The sequence below is a fragment of the Humulus lupulus genome, chromosome 6 (genome assembly GCF_963169125.1).
Source record: "Humulus lupulus chromosome 6, drHumLupu1.1, whole genome shotgun sequence".
In the NCBI taxonomy this organism is placed as follows: Eukaryota; Viridiplantae; Streptophyta; class Magnoliopsida; order Rosales; family Cannabaceae; genus Humulus; species Humulus lupulus.
Window position 1 is genome coordinate 143277658 of NC_084798.1, and position 6043 is coordinate 143283700.

The window sequence follows — 6043 nt, forward strand, 5'->3', positions numbered from 1 at the left end:
TTTTGAAACTAAAAGTAAAATAATATTAACAAAAAAAAAACTTTAAAAAATGACATAACAAATTTATTAAAAGAAAAATTAATATTAGTTTAAAAATAATTGAAATTTTATTGATTATAATAAAATTAGAGTATAAATATTTTGTTGAAAAAAAATAAGACCTTTGAACCCATATTTTATTAAAACTAATATAATTCAATTACCTTAGTATATTATTTAAACTACAATTAAAATAAATAAATAAGTAAATTTTATATAATAAATTAATTTTGACTAGCTTTTTTGCTAACAACTAAACAAACAAAAGCTTAAAGAAAAAGAGATCGAGACACATATTTTTATGAGGTTTAGGTTATTAATTAATCCTAGTCCACGAGTCACTTGTATGAGGATGCTTAAGAACTTGCATAACTAAAGTTTTCTTGGTTTTCAGATAGCATATAGGCTCACTCTGAAAATAGGAATCAGATCATTTACAATGTATGCCCTAGCTCTATTTATAGGCTGCTGAGGCAATTAAGCTCAATAATTGGACATGGTTACAATTATCCTCCCTTAATGGAGGTGTTATTGCAAAATAACTATACATTCTAGTATTAAATGAGTTGGTCGGCTTTATATCATCTTTGTGGGCCCAATGGGAGGAATTTCAGCCCACTATTTTGCTGGGGAAACATCCTTGGCACTCTAAGGTGGTTGTTGCACGTTTTCCCATATCAAACGATATTGTGAGTTATCCATTTTGCCGCTTGTATGGAGTCGACACCACAATCCATGTGACAGTCAGTGTTAGAAAGTTTATGTGGCCCAGGGTCATTGTGCTAGACACCTGGCTACCATTCTCCTGGGTTGGAGGAGGGTCCTCGTAGACTCTAAGGAGGCAATCAGGGAGGAGATTTACTTGTAGCAAGACTTGGAGCACCATCCTGTGGCAAGGTCCTCAGGGAGTGATTCTTTCCGGAAGATGTAATCCTTGGTGGTGGTGAACTGTGGTGAAGGATTTGTTTACCCCCCCTGGAGCATTGGATAGTCTTTGGGAGACTTTACCAGCTTATGTGGAATCCTAATCACCCTTAAAGTGTGCCACGTGTCACTAGAAGAAAACATAGGCAACATTTGCCACCCAAGTCTTCACTCGTCCTCGCAGTTGAGACTTTAATTGAAAGGAGTATTCTCAAGAGATTCTTGCTCGGGTCGAGACCGTTGGGTGTCCTCGAGACTTGACATTTCAAAAAAGGAGGGTACCATGTGTCATCCCCTATTGTTGGGTCCACCAATCGATGTCATTTAATGAGGGGTCTTTTTCATACCCGAGATGTCCTTTCGCCTTTTCTAGTACGATCTTCACCTTGATTTGTGTTACTGTTGAATCACGCTCGAGTACCTACTCCTTAGGGGATCAATGGCTGAGATTGAATTACTTTTAGCCCATGTCTAGGGTTATAAATTCAAACTTTTGCCTAGCCGTCCATTTTTTACTTCATTTGCATTTGCATTTCAGAGAAACAAAACTTCCACTCATAGAGAACTTATTCTACCAAATCCTAAAATTATTCGTTCGTCGATTATGGAGGGATGGAGAGAATATCGATATTTTTTGGTGAATCAGGCATGCTATATTCACATCTGAACTAGACTCATCACCTATCATTGATACATATCGAGTAAGTATTCACAAGTGATACTCTAATTTTCGTTTGCTCTTTGAATTTTTGGGTGTGTAGGTAACGCCCTGGTTAGCGAAGATCGTTACACTGTGTGTTTAAAATAGTTCTTAACTCACGAAGCGAGTCATTTGGACTTAAATGTCTAATTAAAGACTAAATCAAGTTTAGGTAGTAAAAATTTGGTCAACGAAGTAATTATTTTTCATTAAAAATATTAAGTATATACACGAGATCCCAAAAAGTGATTACAGATTGATAAGAGACAAATAAAATACAAATTCGTTGTCCTAAGCAGCAAAACAGGGTTCAACCCTAGTTCCTCCCAAGCCATCCTAGCTGTGGCAGTCGAGTAGGCTGGGTATGTACACACCACCCCTGAAGCTCTCCAACTCATGGCCGGTCCAACTTACTAGTGCCCTTACCTGCACCACAAAGCACCCGTGAGCCAAGGCTCAACAAGAAAACTTTAATCAACAAATTCAATAGGTAATAGAATATAAACAACAACCTTAGCAGAAACATAATATAAACAACCACACAGTAGTAACAAAACACAAACAACAATATAGCAATAACAATATATAAACAACAACATAGCAACAATAATATACAAACAACAACATAGTAGTACCAATCTCGCTCAAACAACCACATAATCGAATCTCAACAACCAATACAATTAGTTAAGTGCAATCGTGACTTCTGTTTATTGAAGTGATGCTCAGGCCCGACGCCCTTAGGCCCGACTTTCAGAATACATATAATCAGATATATATTGCACGACACGCAATTAGATGAAGCATATACAAGCTTGCCTAACTGAATAATCACATTTATAACCACAATCATATCCAATTACAAGGGTTTAAGCCCCTATTACAAACAAGGTGCAATTTTCTTACCTCGAGTCCCGAGCAGATAGCGTATGGCAATCCCGAGCACGATCCCTATTCCCAAGCCTTAGAGATATAACCTAGTCACAACGCAATAACGGTAACCATCAATCACTTAGACTATTTAAGAGTTTCAAGGTATAATTCTAGCCTTTGGGATCTCGAGTTCTACTAAACCAGGTAGTAAAATCCTTTCCGAGCCTTTAGGTTTGAGTTCCCAAGCTTAAAATCCTTAATTGGCTGATGTTCTATATTTGAGTCACGTCGCCCCTCGCAAGCGCCACGACCCTCTACAAGTCAGGGAACCAAACCTCAAAATTCCATAGACACGCACCGCGGCGCAACCCACCCAGTGTCGCGGCGCTAAGGTAGTTTACAGAATCCCTTAGGCTTCTGAGTTCATGCGGGCTTCGACGCTTCAAGAACAGTGCCGTGGTGCGACCCCGCGAACCCAGAATTTCCATAACTTTTCCTGTGTTTTTCCCGAGAAAAAATTACTAGAATTCACGTTAACATACACTAAATCCAGAATTATGCCTCTACACCTTAATAATACACTCAGAGCAGAACAATCATTTTAAAACCTAATAAAAAACCCCCTAGGAACTAAGAATTCAGTAAGAACATTCAAAACATAAAAAAAACTTAAAACATAACTTTAGATTACATCTGGCTGAGCTGATCCTAATTGTTCCCTTAAGCTTAGAAGCTTCCAGCACCCCTGAACATCAATCTCCCCAGAAAACCTTGCCCAAAATTCAGAGATTGATGCTTCCCTTTTCAATTTTCCCAAAGTCTCCCAGAGAGGGTGAGAGAGAGCAATGTGAGAGAGGGAAAAACTGAGAGTGATTGGTACTTTCTGATTGTTTTTAACTATTTCTCAAGGCTTTTTAAGTTTTCCCTTGGCACCTAAAGGACCAAAGGGCCCCTAGATCAAAACATGCTCTTTAACGCCCCCAAGGGAAATACTGTCCTATAAATTCCCAATTAATCCCCACATACCTAATTAATCACCAAATAAGTATCTGTTACCCGATAAATCCCGAATACTCACTAGGTTTCTCAAAACACCCCTAGGCTCACCCTAAGCCGGGTATTTAATCCCGTTGTGACTATTCCGCTAATCTGCACACTAGGATTGCCTTGGACCACACATGTAAAATGTATCCCCATAAAACTAGAGTCTCACTCATAACGCATACATGGTAAAAATATACCCTCAACGAAATAAAAATTTCAAATATGCCCCAGTTTACAAAAACGGGTCTGCATGCACATTTAATACACATAAACATGCATAAATATTCACATTACCATATAAATTATTTATGCCGGATAATTGCACATATATTGAATTAATTCCACATATAAATCTGATTATGCCCTCCTAGCATAGTAATTTAGGCACATATAAAACTATCCCCTTCGTATCAAAATTTCGTCCTCGAAAGTTATTCAAACGTCTCGGGATACTAATCCCAGAAATCTGACTATAGTGACAATTTCTAGTCAAGTCCCCTTCAGAGTCAATTCCTTTACCTTGCAATTTCTAGTAACACCCTCACTAGAGTGACAATCTTATTCTGTAAGATTTTTTCTAATTTATCCAAGATTTCCACTGGCTTTTCTTTACACAATAGATTCCACTAAAATTCCAGGGTCTCTTCACCAAGTTAGGGGTAGTACTCGACACCTAGGCTCACCCCGAGCCGGGTATTTAACCACGTTGTGATTATTCAGCTAATCTGCTCACTAGGATCACCTCGGACAACACATCTCAAATGTATCCCCATAACACTGGGGTCTCACTCATAAAGCATACATAATACAAACATACCCTCAACGGGTAAACAATTACAAATATGCCCAGTTTACAAAAACAGACCTGCATGCATATTTAATATACATAAACATGCATAAATATTCAAATTACCATATACATCATTTATACCGCATAATCACACATATAACCAATTAATTCCACTTATAAATTTGATTATGCCCTCCTGGCATAGTAATCCAGGCACTCAACCTTAATAGCAAATTCAGAATGCTACAGTATATGGGCTCTTGTTTTAGGCTATTGAATTTGCTAGGATTAGAGGTTATTTTACCTCTTATTTGCCTTTTTTTGGGTCCTTGTTGGTGTCAAAATTGATTGTAAGTGACCATTTTTGCATTTTGATCACCAAATAGGTTTCTAGGAATTTCTCAGATTCCGATCGAGGTCCAGCCATGTTCTTGAGCTTCTGGTGGTGCCTTCGAGGCCCTCTTAGTGCTCCGTGGGAACTCTTTTTGTTTTACAAAATTATTCCTTCTATTTCTTGTCCTTTAGCAGTTGTTTAAGGGTACTCTTGCGTTTTGGCCATTTTCTTTGGGTCAAAATGCTAACTGCCTGGTTTTGTTTCTGATGTCTGAAGAGCTTCCTAAACTACTTCAACATGGTTTTTACGCCTTCGATGGAGAGATTGAGACAATGGCCTGAGTACAAGGAAGAAATACGGAGGAGGCTAGGGCCTTGGAACGCTTTGCAGTGAGGGAGGCCACTTCGGTGGCAGAGTGTCTGGTGGCGGCAGAGCTAAATTTGATGCAGGCGGAGGCAAATATTCCTCCCATCCCCCAAGCGACAACACAATATCAGGCCTCAATATTTGAGGAAGAGAAAATCCCATGTAAATTGAGGAACATGGATGCTTTAGGCAACATCATGTCCCACTACGGAGAGGGCTCACCGCAGTGTCTACGGGCTCGAGCCTTGGAGCCAGGCGCACCTCCAAGCGGGACAAACTCTCCCCCTCCACCAGTATTTCTTCAAATTTTTGAAGTACGTAGAGATTGCTCCCTTTGAGTTGTCTTCAAACTGCTACAAAGTCCTCGTGGGCCTGCATGTCCAGTATAGGTGTAAGAGGTGGCCCGAGCTTTCTCCTATTGAAATTTTGTATCTCTATAGCTTCTAGGTATGCCCCAAGAAGAAAGGAAGCGATTAGGACGGGTACTATACCATTATGAAGTACTCCGATATCACTTATAAGACTCCTCACCAGAACGAGAGCCAAGTTCGGGACTACAAGGACCGCTACTTTTTTACGATTAGTTTCCCGCTTTGGACCAACACTAGTCTACTCCTAGATTTCTCCAGGGTTGGTAAGTTCCTCTTACTCTCTGAGCTTTCCTTCTCCGATAATCATAGATTTTTTTATACTTAACCACTTTCCTTTGTTTAGGTCCCTTTCCTCGTACTCCATATGTCCTGGCTTTCCAGGACTTCTTGCTGGGAATGACAGAGCTCTCGGATGTGGAGCTGGACTTAAGCCAACAAGTGACGGTGGAGATCTTGGTCGATGTAGGGCTTCTCAAAAGGAGGCAGTGCATTAGAAACCTAGACCTAACACGCTTCTAAAACTCCACAAAGTACCGAGCACTAGCGGAGGCTCATATAAACCATACAAACAGGTTGGCACACGACTAGTATAACCAGTGGAT